We start from the raw sequence: 15,862 nt of genomic DNA, 5'->3' as shown, positions 1-15,862 counted from the left end.
CGCGGAGCCGCCGGGATTTATGGGCGGGGCGGGCCCGGCTCAGGTGTGAAGGGCGGGCCCGGCTCAGGTGTGAAGGGCGGGGCCGGCTCAGGTGCGCGGGGCCCCAGAGCGGCTGCGCGGGGCGAGGCCGAGGGGATTTAAGCCCCGGGAATGGGTTTTGGAGCCATTTGGCCCTCGGCGCTCGGTGCGGACGGCTGTGGCAGGGCCGGGCTCTATATCTCCCATTCTTTTTTTTCTACGCTTCTTTTTTTCTGTACTTCTTTTCCTCTATCCTCCTTTCTCCCCTCTCTTCCTCCTCTCTGCCGCCCTCTACTGCCTCCCCCCACCCTCCCTCTCCCCCGCCCCTTTCCCACCTATCCCCCTATACACCCCAACCCTACCCTTCCCCTCCACCCTCTTCTTGCTTCCCCCCTTCCTTGCCCCCCGGCTCCCTCCTGCCCTCTCTCCCTGCTCTCCTTCTTCCTCCCCAAATCCCCCACCTGCCTTCAATCCTCCCCCTCCTTCCTCCACCCTGCTTTCCCCCCCAGCCCCCTCCCCTCCTGCCCTGCGCAGCCCGACCCCCCCCCCCCCCGCCTTCTCTCCTTGTCGCCTCCCCCAGTTGCTCTCTGTTCCCGTTCTCCATTCCCTGTTCTCCTTCTTGCCCCGCAGCCGCGGGGCTCGGGCCGCCGGAGAAGAAAGCCCAGAGGGCCGGAGCCCGGCGCCCCCGCTGGAGTCCCCGCACGGGGCTGTTCACACACATTGCACCGGGGGGCCCCGGGGGGCCGGGGTGGGCTTCCCCCCTCCAGTCCCCGCCCCTTCCTCCGGAGCCCCTTCTCTGGACCGGGGGGCGGGAGGGATAGGGGGAAGCAGAGGGGGTCACATCACTGCAGCGTGAACAGACATAAAAATCGCCAGACAAACGAACAACCCCTCCCGTCCTGCCCCCCCACTCCACCCGGCTGCCATTCCATTCCTGGCTGGAATTTGGGGGTGTCAGCACAGCCCCCCCATAATGTCCCCATGGAGCTGACACTGCCCACCATCCCTGACCAGGGTTTGGGGGTTCCAGCACAGCCCCCCCTCCCCCAGCACATCCCACTGCTTCCTCAATTCCCCTTTAACCAGGATCATTTTTTGGAGTGGGGGCACCCAAACTCAGCAGAATTGGCTTTAACCAGTTTTGGCGGATCTCCCCTCTCCCTTCCTCACTGAATTCCTGCTGCCAAAACCCAGCCTGAGGCTCAGATCCCCATCCCCTCAATCCCTCTGAGGAACTGCACTTGGATTTCCCAATCCAGCAGGGCAGCAATGCTGTTTGCCTCACTGTGCATCTGGATTGCAGTAACTGCTTAAGAAATAATTCAAAGAAATTCAGAGAATGAGGAGATAAAAAAGAGCTGCCAGCTCCAACCAAGGGCTGCTCAAACCCCTTCTCAATTATTTGCTTTAATTAACGAATGTAAATGAACCAATCAAAACCACATTGATACAGTTTTATACTTTTTTATCAAGTTACAAGTACTACAGAATACAAAATACCCTTTTAAACACCAGAACTCTTCTAGGAGATACACAGGGCAGGGCTGCACTGCACCCCCAAACTGAGAATTGGGAGAAGAAAATCCAGACTGAGATTCCTGGGAGATTGGTGCAGCTTCTGCCAGCCAGAACAATCCTTGGTCTGAACACAGAGCTGTGAATCCCAGGAACCTGGGACGACATCAATATCCTCCTGGGCCCTTTCATTAAAAGCAGATTTCCACAGAGAATTAATGAAATACAGAAAATTAAATGGAAGTGGAAAGGAGCAGCTCCCCCAGCCCATCAGGCCGCAGCATCCAAAAGAAAATGAACAAAGGTTATGGATTGGGACCATCACCAATCCCAAATCCTTGGTGTGGAATACCATGCTGCTTTGGTTTATAATCACTTCTCTTAGTGGACAAACCCTTCAGCTCTGCTTCCAATTCACTGAATTCCCAACTGTGGCCACCGAGATTTTGCTGCACCGGCAGGATCCAGGAAAACACGCAGGGTATGGTCCCATGGGAATGCTGCCCAGGAAGCACATGGACCTAATTGGAATTCCCCAAATAAGTCCGTTATGGATCCTGTTTCTATTTCTCCTGAAGGGAAAATTATGATAATAATAATAATTAAAAAAATTAAAAGGTCACATGTTACAAAAATACACCTATGTATCTATCCCACATATAAAATATTACATTTATAGAGATTCAGCTATAATTCAAATTCAACACTGAATTTGGCTGAAAGTTTCAAAACTAAGAGGGAAAACTGCTTGTCATCCTGAGATTTGTTCATGCTGTGGATAAGAAGTCCAGGTGTGTTGCTGAAGAGCTGAAATTGTTTTCATTTTTAGATTATCAGAGGAATGGGGACATAGTGATGCCTGGTTTAGTTTTCTCTAAACACATCACGGACTTAAATAAACCAGAAACATCCATAAACAGCTCTGGGTCTTGCATCACGACTAAAAGGATTAAAGACTATTTTTACAGCTTTTAAAATAAAAGTAATTATTCAAGAGCAGTCCTAGAGGTCTTTCATCCGACCAAGACTTGTCTTATGTGGTTCCATGCAAAGATCAAACTCATGGGAAAACCCCACTCCAATAACTGAGTTTAAGCAGCAAAGAGAAATAATAAAATGCTGACCTTGATGCAGCTTGTCCAGCTCTTTGGAATCAGTGGTGATTGGGATACTCTCTGACCGTCGTTGGCAGAGTTCTGTGGCTGTGGTGAAACCCTGGGAATCAGTTTGGCTGCATCAGCCTGAGGGAAAACCAGTCTGAGCAGTGCCAGGAGAGCTCATGCCATTCGTTAACCCCCCGTAATTAATATTTCCTGCCTTGTGGAGCAGTGCCTGTATCATTCTGTGCACATTTCACAGACCGTGCATGAGTTGGTACCTCTGAACAGAACTGAAATTCTGCTCCAAGAAAAAGCTCCAACATCCATTTTGTGTGTTTTATGGAAATATCCTCCACTTCAGTCCTGTCCTGGTGCATTTTGACTTTTCCCATCACAAGTTATGTCACACCTCCAATCACCTTTACTGCCCTTTGGAGACCTTCCAAATTCACCACAGTGCTTTCAGCCAGGACAAATAAACCTGTGGAATATCTTGGGTTAAAGTTCCAGAACATCCTTACTGGGATTTTGTCAGCTTTGGTTGATGCCTTTAATATTCAGCAGCTCCTTCTCTGCTGCATAAGCCACGGCCTCCACTGTGTGAAATCCAGCTTCTTCCCCATCATTGGCATCTGTGCCACATTGCTGAGACGGGGAAAAAGGACACTTGTTAGTATTTTTTGATTGTTTTGGGTTTGTTGTTTTGTTTTTTTCACAGAACACAAGTAAGACTTCAGCAGAAGTTTGCAGATTCACCTTGTTTTGAAGAGTTTAGTATGGATGCTAGCTTTGGAGCAGGCTGCAGGCCCCATGGCCTCTCAGTCCTGCCTGAAAAGCTAGCCTGAGAATTCATAGGAGGATTTCAAAACAATCCTCAGAAACAGAAAACAACTGCCAGGTGCTGTTTGTCTGTCCTCTTGTTTTCCTTGCAGGAGAAAGTCAGGGGGTGGTGAACCCCACTGACCAATGATGGTGATGTGGTGATTTACTGACCAGTAAGAGTTTCCTTTCTGTACTTTCCACGAACTAATCTATATAACAAGCCTAAAGCAATAAACTAGAAGATTTCTCCTGTTCTGACTCCCCTGAGAGTCCGTGTCGTTCTTTCCCGCCGTTCCCAATTAGAACGACAGTTTAGGTTTGCTATTATGAGGGAATACTTCCCTCTGATTTTAGCAAGGCCCTGGCACAGGTTGTCCAGAGCAGCTGTGGCTGCCCCTGGATCTCTGGCAGTGTCCAAGGTCAGGCTGAATGGGGCTTGGAGCAAGCTGGGATAGTGGAAGTTGTCCCCTGGCAGGAAGAGGAGCAGGATGAGCTTTTAAGGTCCCTTCCACCCCAGACCATTCCGGCATTCCACGGCTCCTGCCAGAAACCCAGGGCAGGAGAAGGAGCTGAATGGAAGCACAAACTGGAGATGTTTCTCACCACGGCTCAGCTGACTGCTGCTACTGAAACCCAGTTCTTGCAGTAAATCAATCCCAAGTGTTTGCTCCTCCATTCTGCCACAGCTCATCTCAAATACCACTGGATCTGGAGCATTTCAGTGGCCAAGGCAGCTGCAGGTGCCACAGACAAGACCTTGGTGGGGACTTTTCCTTGTCAGCAATTTGCCAAGGGACCCATAGAACACAAATCCTGTTGTCTCTATTCATGGAACTAGTGGGGTTCTCAACCCTGCGAGATGCAGAAGCAATAATATCCTGGCCCTTCCTCTCTAGGACTTTCAAAATTAGGCAAGGTTTTGTGTGTTTGTTCAAATCACCTTCAAAGACAGTGATTAGAGAGAGGGGATTCCACCCCTCCTGAAATTCATCAGGAATTAGAAGTGGACACAAAATAAAAATGAATGATTCCCATGCCCTACACCATGTACTCTTCTCACCAGTCTGCAACACTCCCCTCATGGGACAGAAAAGAGAAGGCACATTCAGATTAGGGTTAAACTGTTTCCTTCCTCTTTCCAGGTCAAACTGAGGAAGCACATCCAGAATCCCCACACTTTAGAGTTGGTGCATTTTCTGTTTGGGCCACTGAAACAGGTAAATCTTAATCCCAAGTCTCACCAGTAACTCACTTTCATTTCTAGTTCACACTTACAAGCAGACAGATTGTGCAAAAAGCTTAGAGGACTGTTCCCACTTGGCCACAGCTTTCTGAGGAACTTCCAGAAGCAATGCTGGTTGTTCCTGGCCTCTGATCCAATTTGCAGCTTGAAGTAAATATAGGAAACCCAGCATATATGAATCTTTCCACCCAATCAATAAAACCTTACTGTGAATAAAAGAGACAGCCAGCTGGGGTTCCCACTGGGAATCTGCCTGGTCTCATCTCCAGGCAAATACAGCTCAGTATTTGCACTGCAAATAGGAAGCACAAATCCCAACTTGGAAAAGGAGCCAGGAAGCACACAGGAATAGCAAGGTATTTTCCGTTTTCTGAAACGTCACCTTGTAAGGTCTCTAACAACAATTCATTTGCAGATTAGACCTTACTTTGACTCCAAAAAATTCTCATGTGCCGCTGAACTGTCCAGTCTCCTTCAAAGACTTAGGCTGATGTGTCTTGAGATGACTGAGCTGATCCAAGGGTCAGCTTTGTCTTTGATTCCTGCTCCTCTGTGTGTCCCTTGTTTGACATTTTGACCCTGCATGTTCTGTCCTCTTCGTGTGGTTTGTGTGCGACCCAGATCGCCAATAGCTGCGGTGGCCCTGAGCTGGCCTGCTCTGTCCCCAGCCCACTTCTAAACACATCACTGATTTCCTCAGAGGACATCTGACACCCTGTCCTGGTTTAGGGCAAAATTTGGGAGAAAACCTCCAGTGGGGCTCCCCCCGGGAAGCAAACCCACATGGCCCTTTTTTTCCCACCCCCCAACCAGTTCGGGAAGAGATTTCTCTGAGAGAAGTGGAAAAAACCTGTTTATTTCATAGGCACAGCACTACCCAGCACAAAAATGAACGATATCACATTACAAAACCTCTCGCCCTTCAGAAGAGATGACAAACTTCAGAGGGTCTCTTTCCTGTGGGTGTTCGCTCTGTTATCAGTCCCTCTGGCGCTGGAAAATGCTGCTGCCCAGGCTGGGCTCCCGGTAGTCCACGGGTGCAAGCTCCCGGTGCTCCCCCGAGTCCCCAGTCCAGAGCAGGTTCGATTCGTTTCAAAAAAGGGAAAGAAAACAGTCCAGGAAGACCTCTCTGCTCCGGCTAGTTGGAAAGCCAAGGCGATCTGTGTCTTGTTGTCTGTCTGTGCTGTAGTCAAAACTCCCGATGCGGGGGGAGCAAGTACAGTCTCTGATAACAGACTCGGTGCTTCTTTTCCACTCACTTTTACTCTTAGATGGAATTTTAAGAATACAAAACCTGTGTCTGGGTCAGGTGGACGAATGGGGATACAATTTAACATCATAATCAACCCAGGACACACCCAAAGAGAGAAACCTCTGGGATTCTCTGAGGGAGATATGGACCAGATCCAGGAGACCTGCCATCTCCCCAGGCTCAGGGAATGCTTGGGTGCCCTGATTCTCCTGCTTCACCCTGGCATGTCCTCAAAGACACATTCCTTGGGAATGTCACCTCATGTTCCCACTTTGTGTCCTAGAGCTGAGTGGCCCCAAGACACGAACATCCCCATCCCCAATTCCACAATGGCTGGGAACTACCCACAGAAATCCCTGTCAGTGCTCCTGGGAAAGGGACATCAGACATTTGCAAGAGGAGCTCAGTCCTGTGTCCCTGGGAATCCTCTCTTCCCTCTCCCTCCCCCTTTTCCAGAGAGATGGAGTTGCAGGGGATGCAGTGGTGTGCAACAAGTAGCTGGCTCAAAACTCCACTGGATCTGGTCCAGTTTAATACAGAAAGCAAACAAGGCTGGAAAAGGGCAGCAATGATCAGCCTCTCCTGATCCAAGGCAGCAGGACCCTACAATGAGCTCCAGGGATGCAGGCTTCCCTGAACATCCTGAGCAAAAGCTGCCAGGCCATCACTCATCTACCACCGTCCCTCTCCTCCGATTGGCTTTCCCCCTTCTTGGTAACACTGACCCCACGTCTACCTTTCCAGCTCTCCTCAGCCAATGGATATCCTGACCAGAACCCCTCACTCCAGTGTGGCCAGACAGCTGAGCAGACACAGGCTGGGGATGCCTTTCATCAGAACATCCTGCTGCATGGAAATAGGGAATGGATCCACACCCCCAGAGCTTTGGCTCCCACCTCAGAACCTTGTGAACCCATGGACAAATACAGTGACACTGGGAATCCTGGAGACAACTCCCTCCACTATCAATAGCCACCAAAAGAAGATAAAGATCAGCCAAGGCATTATTCCGTAAGCATTGTCTGCTGTTTATCCCCAGCAAGGAAAGGAATCCCAGATGTTTTCCACCACAGGACACAAAAGTATTGACTGACTTCATCAGTGCATCCATAGGTCTTATTTCCCAACATCAGCCCACCAAAGTGACATTAAGGATCAGATGCCAGAGATGCTGCACTGCACTTTGGCTCTCCATATGTGTAGAGATGTTGGAATCATGGAATCACAGAAATGATTGGATGGGAAGAACCTTTAAGATTATCCAGTTCCACCCTCTGCAATGGGCAGGGGTACCTTCCACTATCCCAGCTTGCTCCAAACTCTGTCCAGCCTGGCCTTGGACACTGCCAGGGATGGGGCAGCCACAGCTTCTCTGGAAAACCTGTGCCAGGGCCTCACCACCCTCACAGGGAACAATTTCTTCCTGATATCCAATCTAACCCTTCTCTCTGTCAGTGGGAAGCCATTGCCCCATGTCCTCTTCCCCAAAGTCCCTCTCCAGCTCTCTTGGAACCCTTTAGGCATTGGAAAGGGCTCTCAGGGCTCTCCAGAGCCTTCTCTTCTCCAGGCTGAATATTCCCAGATCTCCCAGCCTGTCTGTGTAACATAAGTGCCCCAGCTCTTGAAGCACTTCTTGGCCTCCTCTGGACTCCCTTGAGGCTCTTTCCATCCATCCCAAAGTCTGCACAGACAGAAGCTGCCTACAGGAGGAATCTGCCATAAGGGAAGGGCACACACAAACCCCGCCCTGTTGGAAACACAGGGCCAGGAAGAGCAGCCCAAGCTCCCAGTTGTTATAAATTTGTATTGTGATATTGGCTTTCACAGATGAATATTATATGTTAAATACTTTTTAGCTATGTATGTACTTTTTTCTTGCTAACAAGTTTTAAGCCTAAAAGAATTTCCTAGGTACAGGGCAAGGAAACCCCAGAGGGCAAGGACAGTGGGGCCCAAGCTGTTATCAGGAGAACAATAGAGGCCAAACTGTTATCAGCAGAAGATATGAAGCCCAGCTGCCCTCAAAAGGAAGGATGAGAGGCCCAGATTGTTATCAACAAGTGACCATTTGCAGAAGAAAGGAAACCAAACTTCAAATAATGCTGACCAGCTAGAATAATGATGACCAGCAAAAAATATGCTGACCAGCAGAAAATAAAATTGTGCAAAAGCATGATCTAAGAAGGTGGAACCAGGGAGGGGACATGTGTTGAATATGCATTAACCCCTCACAGCAAGATGGGATAAAAAGGGTATTCCCAAGATACCAGGTGTGTTCCTGGCAACCCGCCAGGGCACCCGGCCGTTTTAACCCTTTGCTTTATTTCTTTTGTCTCCTAATTGTCTTTTTGTTTATATTAAATTCTTTTTATAATTTATTAAGTGAATCTCGTTTTTAATACAGTGCTGCTGGAAGACATTTCAGCTGAGGAAGGAGCTTTGTTTCACTGGAGACAGCTCCCCCTTGGCTTTAGACACAACCAAAGGCAAACCCACTGACGAGAGGCTGAATAAAACAATATATTCCAGTCCTGCCCACCTCTCTCCCAGGGAACTGACAGCGTGTCAGGTTCAGACAACTCTTCTTAATGAGACGGAATTCTAAAAAATGGGGAAAAACCTCTCTCCTCTCTTCAGAAATCTTGGAAAGTTCACATCCTGATCCAGAACCAACGAGGCCACACCTTTGCCTCAGTTTATTTTTTTTTTTTCCAAAGAAAAGATGGACCTTTCAATTGCCTGAAAACTCATTTTCCATCACCAGTTACTCTGTGGCACAAAACCTTCATGAAAGTACTTTTAGTTCAGAGGTTCCATCTGCTTCCTTGTTTACACGAGCTCACACTCAGGAAGTTGTCACATCTCCAAGTTCCATTGAACTCTTCCCAAACTCCAAAGTAATCCTCTGCTGGAGGACACAGGAAGTTTTCAGCTTCTAATCTTTCAGAGTTGGAAGTCCAGACCAACAAAGCACTTGACCATCCAATTTTCTGTAGTCAGCTCTAGTCTGGTAAAAACCCTTCAAGCCAGGTTGTTTTTCCGTGGTTTTCTGTTCTAACATAAAAGATTTATAAGTTTTACTACAGAAGAGTTCAAATCCACAGCGAAGTACCTAGAATCCAATTATATCAGCAAAATAACTTATTTTTCTCATGCACCCCATCACAGGTCCTGGTGGGACCATCAAGTGGTACAGAGGTAGGGTGGAGCAGGGAAAGAACCAGGATCATTTCTCTTCTCCAATTCCAATGTTCTCAATGAGGTCAGGAAAAATAACAATTTTGTTTACACGAGAAGACTGGAGTCTGTTTTTAGTGACTGGCAGACAATACTCAAAGGGAAATATTTCCACCTCTCTCAGCACAGGCCATAAACCATAAACAGCAGGATGGAATACTGGAACAGAAATTATCAGGTGCTTTTTCCCAAGGTGGCATCTCCCCAGACAGCAGCCAGTGGAGGAGGGAGGAGGGAGGAGGGAGGAGGGAGGAGAGAGGAGAGAGGAGCGAGGAGAGAGGAGCGAGGAGCGAGGAGGGAGGAGGGAGGAGCGAGGAGGGAGGAGGGAGGAGGGAGGAGCGAGGAGGGAGGAGGGAGGAGAGAGGAGGGAGGAGAGAGGGGATCTCTCTTCTGGCATAGGTGTTGTTCCTGTTTCCCTGCCTTTCACATCCTCAACAGCAAATTTTCCTTATGGTTAACATGTAAGAAAAGAAAAATTCCAATCAAATTGTTAATTTGTCAGGATGGCAGCCCTGGGACAGACATTTTCCCGGCTGTGCTCCTGCTCTTTTCAGAGTAGCCTGAATAAGTTTTCCAGCCAGGTGACCCCATCTTAGCACAAACAGCCACCCCTCAGTACTACAGTTATTTACACCTCGGCTCGGCTGCAGAGAAGTGTCTGAAAGCCCAGCAGGAGCACAACCTTCAGCACAGTCCCCCCCTGCACAGTCCAGGTGCACACAAAGCACACACCGGCCTCCAACTCCTCCCTCCTGACTCAGTTAGCTTCTGGAATGCCACAAAAGTAGGAATTCCAACCTAACTGGGATTTCCTCTCCCTCCTTGGCCTGCTGGATTCAGTTTGACTGCTCCAAGCTCTCCTCCACTATGGAATTACAGCTGAAATATTACACATACAGCAAACCCTTTTTGAATTAAAAAGATAACACTTCAGTCGGCTGGAGAACAAAAAAAAGTGAGATCTGCTGAATTTCCCTAAGCCAGGCTACACAAAACAAAACAAATAAAAAAACCTTTTCAGTCTGGGTCAAAAATAACTTTTCATTCCACTTTTTCACTGTTTTCAACAGTCTACCATATTAATTTTGCCTCTCTTCAAACAAAAAGCCAATTCAACTTTGAGAACCATATATTCTGGTGTCCCAAGCTAACACAATGCATTTCTCTTCCCCTGGTCCCCAAATTGATCTTAGAATAGAAACATCCAAACTCACTGTTCCTGGGAACCTGCAGAATTCTGTGTCAGAAGCTCAGTGTTGCCCGATGAAAACCCTACACATCTCCAGTGGGTTCTGCCTGCTTGGATTTTCAAATCCCCTTCCCCCGGCTCCTCCCTGCCCTGGCACCTGGGGCAGTTGTTACCACTGGGCACGACAGGGAGGGGTTCACACCTCCTCTTTCCCTGAGCTGCCATGGGAGCCTTTGGGTCCTGCTGTGTCAGCCCTCCCAGAGCAGCATTTCCTTCCTTCCACCCTTCCAGAGCTGCCTCACAGCCACCGGGAATGGCCCTGACCAAACCCCACGGCTTTGGTTTGCTTGCTCGTTCCCAGCCCCAAGGGATTTCACTGAAACAAGGGCTGAAAGCCTTCCTCAGAAAGAGGGAGAACATTTAAGGATGTCTAAGCAATCCCTCAGATCAATCCCTTTCTCTCCGTTTTGCTCATCTCCCGCCTCACGCGCAGCGCCCGCCTGGCCGGTTCCTTCATGCGCTCCCACAGAATTCCCAGCCGAAGTGTGCAATGGACACAATGGATCTCACCCTGCAAGCGCTCTGGGGGTCACAGAGCAGGACAGAGCACACCTGGAATGCTCAAAAACTGCTCAGCTTTGCTGCTTCAAGGACTTTCACACCCAGGGAACTGAGCGGTCCCAGATATAAACACCACATTTGATATAAATCTAATAAAAGATTTGATTCGGCTGCCAGCGTTACAGCTGGTTCCCACACAGACACACGAGACTGCTGCCATTTCAGCAGCAGCTCCCGGGGACATGAACATCACCCACACCTCCCACCTCCTCAGCCCGGAGTCCATGCAGGACTCCCAGAGAGCTGCTGGGAGCTGGAATTGTCCTTGCTGCCCCTGCCTGGCAAACCCTGCCTCCAGCTGCGGCCCCCGCAGCCCTCACCTCCTGGGAAAGAGGAACTGCATCCTGCCGGGTGCTCCCGGCTCCGCTGACCCCACAATCCGTTTTCCCACGTCAGGAAACGTTATAAAAAATCGCGCTAAAAGACCTGGGTCGGCGCCGGCGTCGCGTTCAGGCAGCCGAAAGGACGGAGCATGTTCCTGCTGGGCCAGTTGTCCCATCCCCAAGGCACATGCACAAGATGCCGCCATCTTTGGAAGGCCGTTAAGGGGCGTGTCAAACCGCCATCTTTGGTGTGGCATAAAAAACATGACTTCCGCCCTTCGTCGCCATCTTTGATTGTGGCGGAAGCCATTTCCAGGTAAGCCGCCATTTTTGGAGTGGCACGGTTAAGGTCCCCCACTCCTCACAAAGGCGTCTGGCTTTCGACTGCCTGAAATCCATCCCACCGCCCGACGCCGACCCAGCGCTTTCAGCGCGATTTTTCTCAGCGTTTCCGGTGTGGAGACACAGGTGGTGGCGTTAGCGGCGACGGGGGCTGGCGGGAGCCGCGCGGGGGACATCAGGCAGAGTCAGAGACGCCTCTGTCGCGGTCCCACCATTTTGAGTGTGGCTCAAAACCGACAGGCCATATGTGGTGCTCTGTCACGTGACTGTCATCACTTCCGCCATCTTGGGAGTGGCAAACTGCGTCTCCCTTTCCGCCCGCCATGTTGAGAGTGGCACACAGGCTGCTCTCTCCAGCCTGTGGCCGCCCGGTGTCCCCCGCCCGTGTCGCGGTGCGGCCCGGCACAGCCGGCGCCACGGCTGTCGTTCTTCTCAGGCACCGCCCCGCACGGCGGCCACTCCTTTTATCGCCATGGCCCCGCTCACGGCCGTGGCTGTTTGCACTCCTAACTCTCCTTCACCCCTCCACTCTATTTACAGACATCGCCTCGCTCGGTCCTGGCTCTTGCCCTTCCCATACTCGGCAGCCACGGAGGCCGCCGGTGTCCCGTGTCACCCAGCAGGGGACAGCAGGGGACAGCAGGGGACAGCAGGGGACAGCAGGGGACAGCAGGGAGGGTCAGGGCGCTGTGTCGGGGGCTGGCAGTGCCGGTCTCTGTCAGCAGGCAGCAGCAGCACCGCACAGCTCAGCCCAGGGCTGCTCTGGCCGGGGAGAGAACGGAGGGACAAGTTGGGATACAGCTCTTTCTATTTCCTTCAGTCCGATCAGCTTACGTTTTCAGGCACTTGGTTGTTTCATTCATTTATAAAAACGTTATGTCATCACTTTCAGACTCTACAAATTTCTATTCAGAGTTTCTTACATTCCTGTATATAATATAGTAGATAGGGTTTATTTCGAAATGAGTTTATATAAAAATTAGTATTATTTGTCTATGTAAATGAAAACCTTGACAAGTTTTAGTATTCTTCACACACCCCCTACCTCTGAATTTTCTGGCAGTTTGGGGTCCCTTTGGGGATCCCCCCATTCCCCACTCACCTGCTCCTCTACCTGGCACTCCCAGGGACATTGGGGTGCCCCAAAGACATCAGAGCCCCTAAGTCCCCACCGTCTCCCCCAGCCTTTTTTCCTCACCCCCGAAGAAGGGTGAGTCAAAACAAGTCAAACTGCCCTGGACAGCAGCACGTTGCTTTAACAAAGCCATTTACACGTATGCATCCCCCCAAAAGGGCTCTGCTGGAATAATAAAGGGGATCAGCCCCCAGAAGGGTTGAAGTTCCTCCCCAGCTCCGGTGTCACAGGCTGGTGGCTGCTCTGCCTGAGCAGGTAGGGGAAGTCTGGGTTGTCTCGGTTCAAACCAACCAAACTCAGTCCCTGTGCTCTGAAGGGGCAGAGAAGTCTCCCCACGACAGATAACAGGTTGATCTTCACACAGGAATTAATGCATCACCTGCTCCTTGCCATGTTCCTGTTGTACAGCATTTTCATTAGTCATGAACAAATGCATTTCATGAGTTTTTAACTATTACTGACCAAGTACTTTTGTTTTGAAAAACAACCAAGAAAACACCATGGACAGGAGACAATTCCATTTGAGCAGTCTGAATTTCCAGTATTTGAAAGGAAAGGTAATAATAGGATAAGTCCAGGACTATGTAGCCATTATCAATAGAATCAGTAAGTTTCCCAGTATTGCTTTCGGTATTTCATGGGAAAAACCCATTCAGACCAAGATTTATCATCCTTTTGTTCTTTGCCTAACACAATTTCACAACAAAGTAGCTCGATCTGGGTCACTTTCCCTTAATTTCCACCTGTGTCCACAATCCTGGCAGGAGCCTGGGGAGCAGCAGAGTTACCTTGTGACTTCGCTGTGTTCAGTTGTTTAAATCAGGCCAGTCCCTCTGCCAGTTCACACATGGCAGCTTTGGCCTCCCCGTCCCCAGCAGTGAATCCTCCCCTGCTCTGTGAAGCTTCACCTCCAGCAGAGACAGAAGGATCCACCCAGTGCTGTGCTGGGAAGGCTGAGACTGTGGATGACAATGTCAGCCCTTGAGGTTAAAAATAAGAAAAACAACAGAAAATCCAATTTGACTTAGTCTTCTACAGGTGGCATTTCATGGTTCTGCAATGTGTACTTCCTCCAATGTCAAAAATAATCACCTCATAGGACTGTTATCTTCTCCATTAAGCCTCTTCTGTTATTAAGATTTAGGGATTTATTACATCCCAGTTACTTCTCTGTTTCAAAAAAAAGGAAAAAAATGGGGGAGTAATAACTAAAGAGAGACCAACTCAACTGTAACCTTTTCCTTGCTTTTCAGTATTTCCTAACATCAAGCACCTCACACTGTAGAAGAAAGAATAGCTTGTTTCTACACATCCAAATTCCTTCAGATTTTAGTATCATCTGTTTCTTGTCAGTATGAGAAGTGTTTTGCACAGCACAATTAATAAAATGGTCTAATTTTTAGAAGACACTATACAATGAGAACGGACAGCAAAACTGCCTCGAGAGGAAATGTGTGCACACATTTCCCTTTTTGTACTCTGAGCTTTCTTTTGTGTCACACCTGAAATTCTGCGTTTTTTAGTACTCTGCCCCAGTCCTTCCCTCTCCTGTCAGTGCTGCTGTCACATATAAAGAGAGGAATTTTCTTTAGCACTTGATGTCATCCTTAACACCACAAGAAGTGATTCAGCAGGCAAGAAACCTGCCTGCTGCTTCCATGACTGTTCAGGCCAAGGATGCCAACTCAGTGAGAGAGCTGCCACGTGCTTCTATTGCTCAGAGCTTGTAGTGGGACAAGCAGCACAAAACCCAGCAGATCAGAGTCACATATACAGGAAACTTTCCAGTGTGAACCATTCAAAACAAAAAAAGTGTCCCCCAAAACCCACAGCACACAACATCCCAACTTACAATTCAGAATTGTTCTGTGCAACACTCACCCTTTCCAAAATGAGACACAGACCTGTGCCAGGGGTCTCAGGCACATGGCAAACTGACACCATGGGCCCATCTCTGTACCTTTGCAGGCACCTGCCTCGTGTGACACCACTCCCAGCAGGCTGGGGAGAGCCCTCTGTCCCTCTCAGCCCTCCCTGTCCTGTCTGGGGTGCAGAGTGTCCCCCACACCCTCGTCTGGCTGGGACAAACACACGGAACACCTGTGTTCAACACTGACTGATCTCCTTCACCACTTCCTGCCAGGAGACTGAAGCAGCAGACTGATGGATTTCAATCCTAAATTAAGTTCTCTACATTCTTTCTCTGCCCCTTCTCTACAACCTTTTCCTTCAATTTTCTCTTCCAGCCCCCTAGTTCTGTCAAAAAACAAATGCATCTAGACAATAGTACAGATAATACATCAAGTTCAGATAAAGGCACTGAAATCGGCAGTTCTGATGTTACAACTTTCTTACAGATAACAGAAGTTTCTTAAGAGCTCTCCTGGAACAGGGAAAGAAGAGAAACCACATAGACCTTCAATGCAATGCTCAAAAACCAGCAAGATCTTTAGTCTTGTATATTAAATGTTAAAAATCACATGCATAATTAGAGAATATAGTTAAAAATATATTTCAAAACCCAACCCTGACAGTTCACCTGCAACTGCTATAAAATATCTACTTTATATCTATCTGTGTATGTATATATATATATATATATATATGATGATTTTCTGTAATCTTTGTACAGGCATTTTTAGTCTGCTTTGCTTCACAGATGCTTTTATGCCCAAAGGCATTCTCATCTTCTTTTATCCTAAATAAAGTTTTGGAAAGCTGAGTTTCATGAGAACTGATTCATATTTTGATTATTCTTAATTGGGAGTTTCCCTTGAAACCAAAATCAGTGGGTAAACCAAACATGGTCTTGAAAGGCCATAAGATCCAAGATTATCCAATCCCCAATTCCCTCAGGATTTGTTCATTGAAGCATTTCAGGGTTTATTTAGCAAACTTAATGTTTTGGTGATTTCATTATCAAAACAGCAAGAAATCTGTGAAAAAGAAACTTAACTAAAGCTGGCTAAAAGTGTTCCCTGCTGATGACTAATTAAAACAACTCATTAAAAAGGAGGTAGGATTGATTCAATACTCACAAACACATCTTGCTGAGATCAGAGTTC

The 15,862-nt window shown here is 48.5% G+C and overlaps 1 long non-coding RNA gene across 3 annotated transcripts; it reads right to left on the bottom strand.

Moving 5' to 3' along the window:
- Positions 1-1,466: 1,466 nt before the first annotated feature.
- LOC148184282 (uncharacterized) lies at positions 1,467-11,539 on the bottom strand. 3 transcript variants are annotated; one of them, XR_015772605.1, is made up of 4 exons: positions 11,424-11,539; positions 8,490-9,004; positions 2,658-3,278; positions 1,467-2,105 (listed from the first exon to the last, which is right to left on the bottom strand). It is a non-coding gene; the product is annotated as an uncharacterized LOC148184282 (long non-coding RNA). The 3 variants fall into 3 exon arrangements; XR_015772606.1 differs by having other exon boundaries at positions 8,490-8,999; positions 11,424-11,537; XR_015772604.1 differs by having other exon boundaries at positions 11,318-11,525.
- Between the last annotated feature and the right edge of the window lie 4,323 nt (positions 11,540-15,862).

Source organism: Pseudopodoces humilis, chromosome 5, assembly GCF_049639895.1.
Source record: "Pseudopodoces humilis isolate 2021_Gansu_Grassland_sample_001 chromosome 5, ASM4963989v1, whole genome shotgun sequence".
NCBI lineage: Eukaryota > Metazoa > Chordata > Aves > Passeriformes > Paridae > Pseudopodoces > Pseudopodoces humilis.
This window is presented reverse-complemented; position numbering and strand designations above follow the sequence as displayed.